Source organism: Sylvia atricapilla, chromosome 10 (genome assembly GCF_009819655.1).
Source record: "Sylvia atricapilla isolate bSylAtr1 chromosome 10, bSylAtr1.pri, whole genome shotgun sequence".
NCBI classification, from domain to species: domain Eukaryota; kingdom Metazoa; phylum Chordata; class Aves; order Passeriformes; family Sylviidae; genus Sylvia; species Sylvia atricapilla.
The window spans coordinates 10,225,957-10,238,156 of record NC_089149.1 but is presented as its reverse complement, the minus strand read 5'-3'; the positions used below and the strand labels follow the sequence as shown (position 1 = coordinate 10,238,156).

The 12,200-nt window shown below is 48.9% G+C and overlaps 1 protein-coding gene across 3 annotated transcripts in view; it reads right to left on the bottom strand.

Moving 5' to 3' along the window:
- Positions 1–10,674, bottom strand: part of LPP (LIM domain containing preferred translocation partner in lipoma) — a 318,669-nt gene extending 307,995 nt beyond the window's left edge. For 2 of the 3 annotated variants that reach the window (XM_066325945.1, XM_066325948.1), the window contains exon 1: positions 10,239–10,296. The gene's annotated coding sequence lies outside the window, so the exon portion shown is untranslated. Of the gene's footprint in view, positions 1–10,238; positions 10,297–10,564 lie in introns of those variants that run through there. The other variant, XM_066325946.1, reaches the window with a different exon arrangement.
- Positions 10,675–12,200: the final 1,526 nt, after the last annotated feature.

Here is a 12,200-nt window from a genome sequence, read left to right as displayed (position 1 = left end):
CCACCAAAATTCCTCGTGGCAAGGGACTTCACAAGTTTCATGTTTCTCTTGGGTGTCTCTCCCTCACACAGAGGCCTCCTGTGAGTAAGGGCTGAGGAATGAGACCGTGAGTATGCACAGTGCAGAAACTGCAGCGATAAACAGCCGTGGGGGAAGATAAACTCCCCAGGAAGAACCCAGGTAGGTTCCAGATTGAACCATGCACATTTGTTAAAGACACATAAGTGGCAATGCCTTGCAGTGGCAGAGCCACAGCAGCCGTATGTTCCCACGACCCAGAATTGCTTTGCACCAAGTTGCAAGTCCTACATGTACAGCTTCACTCTGTCAGAAGCTACTGCTTGCCTTTACTCCACACATTTCAATATTATCAGGTCTTTATCTTAGTCACAGTCTGCTAACAAACACTTTTTACATCTTTTTGATCTTTGCTCATAATCAGTCACAATGTTTGCAAGTCAATCATTCAGCTCTCCTCTCACCATTCCTAATTTTCATCTCCCAGGGCAGGACCTCCTCAGACCACAACATCACTTGATGGATGCAGCCTGTGCTCTGTGCTTGGATTCACTGGAATTTGATGCACACTGTTTGCCAGACTCACAACTCTCCTTCAGGTAGCAAAACATGCACCAGGCACAGCCCAGGATGCTACTGGTCAAATCTGGAGATGCAGACAGAACAAGAAAATGTTGGCTATGGGATGTGGAAGCAAAAAAACAAAGGACAAAAGAAATCCAGGAGTATACCAACACCATACCCAGAATTACTCATGTCTTTCATTAGATGGATATGTCTCATCTTTCTGGAGATCAAAAGCATCTGGAATCACTTTCATTCTACATCAGGTAGAATTTGCACAACTAAAACACACAAAATATATTCCCACTCTAGCAGGTGCCTCTACCAAGGGAATTGAAACTAAATGAGATGAGCCAGTGACTTTCTGATAACACAGCTACCTTTGCACATCCAGCTCCACCCATGAAAGTGGGCACACCCTTAATCAGACATGAATCAAAACACCTGAGAAACAAGAAATTTATGAAGAGTTGTTGCAAAAACCCATCAGGTTGCTCATGGCTCACTGCACTCCACGGGACAGGGAACAGCCAACACAGGCAGACAGCTGCCCTGAAGCCAGCAAAGCTGGAGCAGATCACTGTCACTTGGACTTCTGGCACTTGACAGCACGACCCAAGACCTAACACAGCCCCTCAGGTGTGCAAATGAATACAGATTGGAGGCTTGGGCCATGGTGTCCAGCGAAGCAGGGTGATGTGGATTTGAGTACAAGAGCCCAGAGAGGGGCCTGACCCCAGACTCGGGGGGGACAAGCAGCACAGATGATCACTGTAACACACTGAAGCAATCCTCTCTATCCTATCCCAGGGCAGAGCACCAAAAAGCAATACACTTTAGCAGTGCAAAGGTGAGGTGGTATCAAGCCACATCCCCTGCATCCTCAGAGACATTCAATACCCAGCTGTAGGAACAGTGCCCACAACACACTGCCTGTAGGCTGTGTGTGCAACGAGGGCATGGAGTAACTAACTTCATCCAGAATGACTTATAAATGAACACACCCTGCAGGGATCCTTGTGTGTAGTAATGCAAAGAGCACTGCTCTTATAGCTCCTTCTCCCAGGCTATGACATAGTCTTCAAAAATTTCTCAACTAACTTCCCCAGCCTCCACACACCCCAAGTTCACAGTTCTCCCACGCAACAGAGCAAAGCACACTGTGCCAAGCCATGGAAGGAGGCACTCTGTGAGCTGCCATCGTTTCACCCAGACATTTCGAGGACCTAGGTGGGGAGAGTGCCTTGGAAAGACATGCTCCTTTATATTGTTTTAAGTTCACCTGCTGCTCTGGCCACATTCCCAAATCTCAGATGCAGAAGGAGACACTCAAAGAGGCCCTACATGCCAAGAACTCTGCACTAATTCCTGCAGCAATGCAGTGATCCAAGGCATCATTCCTAACTTCCAAATTACACTTCTGCCCCACAGTCCTTTATTTAATGCCCCCTGTTAAAAGTCTACAAATGTCTGCACCACTCTCAACAGGATCTCCTGCCCTGTATAAGGCAAACTCTTCGCTGCAGTGACGCTCTGGTCACTCTGCATGCTACAGTAGGAAAAAAGCCTGACACCGCCCCAGTAACATTAACCCTTCTGCACTTCGTTGGCTCCCTATCCATTTGCCTTGGGAACAGGTTAGGATTTGGGTACAGGACAGTACCCAACTGTGTTTGCTAAAACACTCACTTATCTTCAGGCACACAAGTAGCTGCAGAGTTCAGCTGGATTACTCACACAGTTGAATTTCAAACTTACTACGCAGAAGGTTCACCAAGACCTCCTTAAATGGCAAAGATGCAACACTGTGTTTTCCAAGCTCAGCTCTGCATCCCAAGGAGCTCAAAAAAGAAATGGATTTTCTGAAAAAGCACCAAAGTGAAACTGTGCTAAGGAAGGCATAATTCTTATTCTCCAAAGAAACAGCCTGCAGGATCAGAAGTGATGAATAAGCTTTAAAAGAAGCTTCAACTAGCCTGAAAAATGTCAGTCACAGTGTACCTGGGAAAAGAACTGACTGAGGAAGCGTTGAGCAGATGATGTGAAGTCCTAATTACTTCTACTCCTTGAAGTATGTTTTTATACATAAATACCACCTGGACCTTAACCATCTTTGTGGCTCATTTCTGGACCTTCTCACCACAACATGTCAGTTCCAACAGCATTAAGCTGCTCTAGCCTCCAAATGCCAGAGGCAAAGACCAGCTTCCACATTAATCTAGGCATATTAATGCTCATGCAAGGTAAGTATAGGCTTTGCCCCCCCCTCAAGGATTATGATGATAATGCATAGGACACAGGTACAGCAGGAAATATGGAAAAGATAAGCATTAGTGCAAGGAACAGTTCAGAGTAATCTCCAGAGTTTAACAGAAAGGATGTTAACTTCAGTCTGTAATTACAAACAATTCTTTCCAACCATTTCTTTGCTTTATTATCAGTTATGACTGCACACTTAAAAGAACAACCCTGGTCTAACCCCTTTTTTATTCAACGATTTCAGTGTCAAGGGTGATGTGAGACAGCTAGTTTCACGCCTCTCCAAGCCTCAGTGTCCCATCAGCAAAATGGCGAAAATAATTCTCCTTCACACTACATAAATAGTTCCTCCAACTTCCAAAGTGTTCCAATGAAAGAGCAAAGAGCACTCCAGAAAAGCACAAAAGAAAATTAATAACTCTTCATTTTGTTCAAGTTTGAACAGTACGTGGTAAAAAGGCTTGGGGTCATACACTGCACAAAGAGAAAAGCAACTGAATAGATGCTCATTAAGTATCACCTTCCATTCTGGACAAACAAAGAGTACGTGCTCTGGCAATTAAGTGGCTATATCATAATACCTACTTGCAGGGGAGGCTGAAATTAAGGTTTCAACGACCTTCATTCTGGCGTTTCATAGCTTTGGAGCACCTGGACTTTGCAACTTTAACACCACTCCTTAACAAAGTTCACGGGATGCAATTAACTACAGGTTCACCACGTGGTTGCCACAATCACTATCCATTTTTTCTGAAGATATCCAGATAACAGGCTTGTCTCGGCCACACTAATACTTTGAGGTATCTCTCAAGATTTGCCCAAACCCACGATAAGCAAATCGAGTCTCCATCTCAAACAACGAGGTGTGTTAAATCCAAGCCAGCCAATGTCCTTCAGCAAAGAGCTTGAACAGGAATTTCACTAACACCCAGCGTAGTGAGGCAGTGATGATGCAGCAGCTGGAGCTACAACCACTTATCAGCTGCTAATTCAATCACTCTCCCAAACCAGCCACTGCTGCCTGCATTGTCTGGGAGACTCCGTGCTTTCATTCATGCCTCACTAAGTGGAGTAATTCAAATCTGTTAAGGTGAGGTAATAAACTGCTGAAACAGAGAGCTCCTTAGGGTACGTGCACACAGTACACTGAAAATGCACATGCACCTTACTGACACAGAAAACACCCCAGTGGGGTACAACCACCACAGCCACTGCAGCAGAACCACCCACAAGTCACCTGTAACAACACCCCAACATTCACTGTCCAAGAAAGCAAACCTCAGAAACCTGAATTCCATGCAGTAGCCACACCACTGAAAAAGCCCTACAGCAGATACTTAAACATAACAGAGCCAAATTTAAGGTAAGATTTGAAGCTGGACAATTTCTACCCCACCACACAGCGCAACCCCAGCCATCCCATGGGGCTCCACAAATCCTTTTTCAAGGCCTGTGGGACAACCTGTCCATTGAGTCTCCTCTATCCTCCCTGCCTTTGCCCAGCTGTCTGGGCTGGTCTCACCGTTGGGCAGCTGGGTCCTGGTTTCTCAGCAGTATTCCAGCCCTCAGCCCCACAGCCCTGACACAGGCTCTCCATGGGAGAAGAGATGATGAGCAGAGGGAGAACAGAAGATGACTGCAGCTCCCCACAATGAGATCAACTGGCCAAAACAAATAAAAAATTAAAAAAAAGGAGAAGGTAGTTACAAATTGATGCATAAACAAGACCTGACTGTGCAATTCAGAGCTAACAGGGCAGTTTGCTAAATGTTAATTAAATCCTTAGTGCCTGTTACTCCAGTCATGGAGATCAACTTATTTTTAAATTAAATAAGCAGTAAATGCTTAGATGAACTTCTATTAAATTTCACCCAGTGAGTGAAGTATGTGGGGCTTTTAATAGACATTAAACAAGATAGTTATGGCAAGTTAGCTGATATTTTATTACCTAAAGATAATGACCATATTAAATCTCAACTAACTATTTCCACTGGCAGCACAATCATCCAAGATTTGGTGGAAATTTTCCTGCCTTGAAGCATCAGTGAGCAGCAGAAGCAGGGGGAGGAAGCCAGCCAAGAGCTGAATGGCACCTACTTAGAGGGTGCTCATGTGCATCAACTCTCTTAGACACAAAACAGGATCCCTCCCAGCCAGATCTGCAAATCTGAGGCTTGATAGGCTATTACCTAGCAATGAAACTGGCATAAGCCAGAGACCCTCATGCATCCCTCCCTGCCCCAAAACTAACCTAAGTAATTTATGAGTTTGCTGAGGAATCACAGTATTCCAAGGTTCCCTTATGCCATCAATGGCAACAGAAAACATCCTAACAGTCTGTAACACTCAAAAGCTTATGACTAAGAAAAGGTTATCAGCAGCCCACAACTCCACCGATGTTTGTTTTCCTTCCCTGAGCATATTGTGATAGTTTGGAAGTTCTTCTGACTCACACGTGTGTGTCACTGTCACCCACAGATCCCAACAACAGATACTGACAGTCTAAAATGACAGAGACTTGCTGACAGTGTCTTAAAAATGATCATTTCCATGCCAGCTCTTGCAACTGCTCAGAACCTGATCAAAACCAGCTCTTGGAGATCAAAACAGAATCTCCACTGAGCTGTCTCTACCAATAACCTTAATTGCAATGATTAAGTGTGGGTAACAGGTTTCAGTTTTTTCATGTTTGGACTGGAAAACATCACCAGCCCTACATGGCCTGCCATGCCCATGAGCAGGATGAATGAAAAGAACCAACTCTGCTTCTCAGGCAGGCAAAAAGCTCTCAAAAGCTTTAATGTTTTGTGGGGGGTTTTTCTGGTCTGTGGTTTTCGGTTTGATTTGTTGTTTTCTTTTCTCTGTTTGTTTCTATTTTGCAAAACAATGAGCTTCCTAAATCAGAAAGAGGAAAACACTGAGTTCTTCAAACTTTACTGATGCTCTCCTCCAGCACCCCAATGCACACATGGACACCAAACACAAGATCTTCTCTCCAATCCCTCCTCTGGAACCCTTGCCTGCAAAGTTGTTTCAAGTATTTTCCTATGTATAACCCACACTCTTTAAAGGCATTGTTCCTTGTGAATCTGTGCATCAGATAACCCACATCCTTTCATAACTTATGGTTTCCATCTCCTTTGCTCCTTCCTCCTCTGTTCTGGCTGCAATTGCAGTAATCTCTAGCTTTTTACAGAATTACACTGCTGTGAGAGTAAGAGCAAAGGGAGATGAGGAAGCTACTAAGGTGAAAAGACTGGCTGTGTAGGACGTCTTGCAGACACAAGCATCACTGTCACATTCACAGTGTGCACACAGCAAACACAGACGATGAATCACAAACTTCTGCTGGGTCACATGGACCTCATATTCATCTTACTTCCGTGAAGGTTTCTCTCCATCTAAAACAAAGTGCCTCAAAAGCATACGCATACCTAAAAAATCATAGAATATCCTGATTTGGAAGGGACCTACTCTTGGCCAGTGTATATTTCTTCATCACCCTGATGCCATCTTTAAAACCTCTCCATGCATTCTCAGGGACTCAGCTCCACCTTAGCAGGACTGTCACAAAGCACACCAGAGCCTGGACAATCAGTTAAAGGTGAAACCCAGCATCTGGGGACAGCCAGAACACAGTGTGCAAGTGTTTCTCAAAGCCACATCAGGGAGAGAAGAGCTCAGTAAGAAAAAGGCAGAGCTGTGTGGGTCAGGCTTTCAGAAGCCTGAGGAGCAACAAAATGCCACTGAAGACGTATGGTTCACACAACCACCATGGGCAGAGCAATAGAGAAACCACTGCGGGCACCCCAAGGGTATTTTTTCCACAGACACACGGAAACTGTGTTCTTGCAACAATTTGTCATCCACTCAAGCTGCTTTTCTCTGTCTGTATCTACGTACTGTCAGCCAGAGACGCTTCATGGAAACCTACATGAAACTGTTGCTTCTTTCCAATTACATGTTTATGACACAATGGGCACCACCAGGGGCTGGTACAATATGAATGTACCTGATACTCATACAACCCTCCTATCTTCTTTTCAGACTTGGCTAAACTCCTGTTCTCAGCAACATTCTGCATGATAAATGCCACAACTACTAACACTGAAAAGCACTTTCTTCGTTTTGAATCCACCACATTCACCTTCATTTTCACTTGCACAAAGGAATAGACATCCCTTTTCCACAGCACTCACTGTTTCTCTGAGGCCTTTGTAACACGTGTCCTTTTAATAAGGGTGATCCCATACTGCTGGTAGAACCCCCTCAGGTTTTCCCGCTCCCAATCATTCTTCCTACCCCTCTCCAAAACTGCATACACGAAGTTTGACTCATCACAAGGGTATCACCTAAGATTTATAGTAAGGCAGGTGGACACAAGCAGTGATTTTAACAAACAAGCCAACAGCCAGGCTTCAGAACAGAACAGTGTCTTCACTCCGAGCATGAAACCCCCCCACCATAATTCTCAGTAAGAGTTATAACTAAAAATACATACTGATGATAATATATGTAAAAGGGCTCCCGCTCCACTGAGACTGCAGCCAACACTATTACGTACCTTGCAAAACTCACTAATCCAGCTCTGGAGCTTCATCCCTGAACATCCTCAAGAAACAAGTGCTTTAGCAAGGGACACACACCTGAATCTGCCATTACACTGCTTGAAAGCTTGAATTACACTGCACGAGTTCCTCACTGTGCCCATTACCTCACTAACACAACACAGCTGAAGGTGATTCTCAGAGGAATGCAACTTGGAAACACAAGGTACTCTGCAAATTTCCAGGAGACAAGTCAGGTAAACTAACCATGATTCCTAAAATCAAAAAATCACTTGTGACTAGCCAGTCTAAAGCCAGGCTTTTGCCAGTTTTTCCTGGTTTTACAATAGCACATCACAGATAACCTTATTCAATACTTTTATCCCCTAAAGCTGGGTGACTCTCCACCAAACACGAATAAGAGAATAGATTCATAGAGCTGGAACCCACACTGAGATGGGTATGCTCACCAGCATCCTGCCCTGACACCCAGGCTGATCTCCAAACACGTTCCAAAGGTAAAAATGTCACTTCTGTATGACAGCAATTGGAGTTTCTCTCCCAGCTGCATACCAGCATCTCTGCCCTGCCAGTACCAACCACACCAGGCAACCAGGGCGGGCAAGGCAGACAGCTGTTCAATGAGAAAAGCAGTAATTCCCACTGACCCAGGCACCGTGGAGACAGAATATCAGCAATTCAGAGCAGCTTGGGGCTGCACCTACAGAAGCTTTAATGAGACGGTTTTACCTTCATTTTCCTGGATGTGTCCTTCATTTGCACCCAGGAGCTTCCCCAGACAGCACAAGGGCGGCATGGCACCAACCAGGACTGCTGGCAACATGGGACACACACAGCCAGTGTGCCCACGGCCACACAACACACAGGCCAGGAGCGACTTTTGGGAAGCAGCTCTTCTGCCCACTACACGGCATCTCTCTACAGAACCATAAACTGATGGCATCTTACTGCTGCTGCTGTGCTGGACCCAGGTGTCCCTGATCGGGCAGTTTTACCCAGCCTACACAAGCTGAGCCAGGTGGAAAAAGAAAACCTAAATAAAACCATTAAAGGAAAACCATCGATGTAACAAAGGCAACAGGCCTGAAGGGCCCATTGAGCAGCACCTGCATCATGACAAAATTACAGGCAGGATTTAACAGGGAAGGTAGGAGATTGCTGACAGGTGGCTCTGCGGCTGCCACCCACACCATGAGCTGCTGATGGCCCATCCTGCAGGGAAAAACCCTCCAACAAAGGCCAAACAACTTAAATAGGGGAATAAGACAGCTAATAAATTTAGGAGCAATAGGCTGTAAGGTCATGGGGTGGTCAGGGGGAGAGAGACCAAGCCAACAGGCAGAGAAGAGTTTCCAACAATAAATCTTTATCCACGGATGCACATATTTCCCGAGGGAAATCCCAGAGTATTATTTAGCCTTGTGTGGCCAGTCCCACTTCAGCAAGGGTGGGGATAATTAGAAAGTCTCCCACATCCCTAAACTGTGCTGCTGCATGCACAGCAGGCTGAGCTGCCCACAGGACAGCAGTCAACATTTTTCAGCAAGAACACAGCCATACTATTAACACAGAGATGAAATGCTGTGTCCTCTTCTCCAGCTCTGCCTGTTCCCATACTTTCCTAATATCCAATTTCTCCAATTACTTGGTAAGCCAGTACCTGCTGTATCACCCAGCTCCCAGGCACTCCCCAGTCTCTCAGATCTTCTCCCAGAAATCATTCCTGGAATGTACAAGCACAAACTCTACAGGTAAATAACTTCATAGGAGCAAAGAAATCTTGAAATGTGTTCAAAAACACTTGTGGCTTCTATGTGAGACCTTCCTTTTTTGCATGGGTCAAAACCCCTTCGTGCAGAGGGACCAAGGTGTTGTAGATGTGCAGGGAGACACACCAGCAGGTTTGATGGCTCCTGCAAGCTCCTTAAACTTTTGTGTACCAATTCCCTAGCAAAACAGAAAGGAATAGACAGGAAACTGACCCAAGAACAACACAACTGGGCTAAAAAGCCAATTCCTACAGGTGGAGGGAAAAAGAAATAAACAAAAAATAATCAAAACAAAGCAGGAGAATTCAGCTCTCGTTTGTTTCCCCGGCAGGGCCAAGCTGCACCTCGAGATACAGGCGGCAGAGCAATTAGGCATGAGTTGCTTCATCAACGCCTCCTCGGGAGCACTGCCGCTTCCCAGCACAGCCCCGGGGCGCGGGGAGTGCTCCTGAGCACCGGCAGGGGTAAGGTTTGCCTGCTCAAAAGTGGAGAGCGAGAAAGGGGGAGGGCAAAAGAAAAGAATCCTTATGCTAAAAAAAAAAAAAAAAAAAAGCCGTGGGTGACGTCAGGGTACGGGAAACTTTTCCGACCTTACCTGGTGGGAAAGGCAGAACCTCCCCCAACATGTAACAAACTGCCGGAGCTTTACTCAACTTATTATTTACTACGAGCCGCGGCCGGGGGTCGGCGGGGCGGGGCGGCGGCAGCCCCCGCCCGGGCCAGGTGCACCTGCGGCAGCGGCCCGCCCGCCCAGGGGCCCGGCCCGGCCCGCCCGCCGACACCGGCCGGGAGCCGAGCCGCGGGGCCGCCCGTGCCCGGGGGAGCTCCCCGTGCCCCGGGCCCGGCGCTGACCCCGCCCCGCGGCCGAGCCCGCGGCGCACCGGGCACGGCCCCTCCGGCGGCCGCGGCGCCCCGGGCGGAGGGAGGAGCCAGCGCGGCCCCCCCGGGAGGCCGGCAGCGCTCCCCGCCCCGGCCGGGGGCTCCAGCTGTGGCACAGCTGCCTCGGCGGGCGGACGGGGGTGGGGGGAGGAAGGGGGCAAGTTATTATCTGCAACAATACCTCGGGGGAGGAGGCAGCGGAGGCGAGCGCGGCGGCGGCGGCGGGAGGAGGCGGCGGGGGGCGGGCCGGGGGCGGCACCGGGACCGCCCCGCACCGCCCGCCCCCGGCCCCGCCGCCGGCCCCTTCCTTCCGCCCGGCGGCCCCTTCCGCGCCCCGCGCCGCTGCCCCGGGCCCCTCCCGCGCTCCGGGCCCGGGGACCCCCGCTCCGCTCCCGCCGCGGCCCCGGCAGCTCCTCCCGCGCTCCGCCCCGCGCATCCCGCCCGCCCTCCTTCCCTCCGCTCCCGCCGCCTCTCCGCATCCCTCCGTCCGCGCCCCCCGGCCCTTACCTCCCCTGGGCCGCAGGGAGGGGCGGCCGGCGGCCCCGAGCTCGGCGGGACGGCCCCGAAACAAAAAGCGAAAGCGGCGGCCGCTGCCTCCCGCTCTGCCGGGCTGCCGCGCTCTGCCCGCGGCTGACGTCAAGGGCCCAAATTCCTGCCTTTCCCTGCAGGCAGATTTGTCCATGTAAGGGCCGGGGCCGGGGCCGGGAGGGCCGCACGGCGGGAGGGGGATGCGCTGCGCCGCGGCTCGGGGAGGGCGGGCGGCAGCGGCTCCCGGTACCTGCGGGCGGGGGAACGGGGCTGGAACCGGCCCCGAGCTCTGAGCATCACCTTACCTGCTCTCCATCCCGAAGCCGGGGCAGCCTTAGGCTCAGAAATGCACTATGTGCCTTGCAGGATCCAACTTTTCACGGGGAAGTTTTGTCCAGGGCTCTTTTTAATTCTTTGGGTGCTTCTCCAACCAGCTTTTAATCTATTGCTCCCCAGCTGGGGCAAAGAACAAGGTGAGGGAAGGTAAAAAGTGCAGGGAGCTCGAAGGAGCTGCCTGTTCACAGATTCAAAACAAGACTTGTCGCGAATACTGAGGAGAGGGGGGAAGGGAAACTATTTTCTGATTGCTTTCTGTTTGATTGTTTTGTGGCTATTTCTAAGGACTGCAATTAAAATAAATTGGGATGTTGAGTGTGATTGGTTTTATAATTGAATGTTACCCTTTAAGTAGCTGTTCGGTATCTGCATCTGCCCTGAAGAGAACGGGAAGACAGAAGGGTTACATTGTGTTCAGGCTGGGGAGGGGAGCTTGGCCAAGCCTTACTCATTTGGAACGAGATTTCTGGGTGAAATTTGTAGGCACTTCAAATGTATTTCATTTTTAAAATAAAGGGCTCTGGTGTGTACTTTCAGAAGATGTTTACGTCTTCTCCCGTTACCAGCTTTAATGTCCGAAGTCAGTGCTTGACAGCCCTAGGAGGGCAAGATTGCTCGTTTGGACTCAAAAAAAAAGGACAGTAAGTGCCTAAAAGACTCAAGCTGTAGCAGAGAATTGTGATTCAGCCTCTCTCCACCTTCCCAGGCTGCCAAAACCACTGTACTTCCAATCAGATATCCCAAGAGATTTCACCTCACTCTGGCAGAGCCCTCAGAAGAGAAAGCATGGCATTTCCCAAATTTAGTCCTCAGTGTGAATTCCCCATCTAGGGTTGATTTGGTGTCCCAAGCTGGCCCTGAGTACCAGGGGTGCTAAATCCCCCCCAGGAACAGACAGGCCTGCCAGGGCCAGATTGTCTCCTTAGAAGCACTGCAGCTAAATCTGCACGAGCAGTCACGGCCTCAGGTGTTTTCTAAGCATTAGGACTATGACTAGAAATACCCCAGCCTTGTCCCAGCCTCCGATCTGGTGTTTAAACCCTGCTGAGATCCTAAGCCAAAGCTGAACGGTGCATGAGTCACCAGGGCCCCATGCCGTAGGTGTTACCTAGAGAGCCAGCAGTGCTCTGTGAATGTGGCCTCTTGTGAAAGACACGGGCACGGCTGATTTCCAGATGGAAGAGACTAGCACCAGCTCAAACTGAGCAAAGCCTTCGCCTGAGGCCCTGTAAACCCAGGTTCAGTTCCCTCCTGCAGAACCTACAGTTCACCTGTCTCC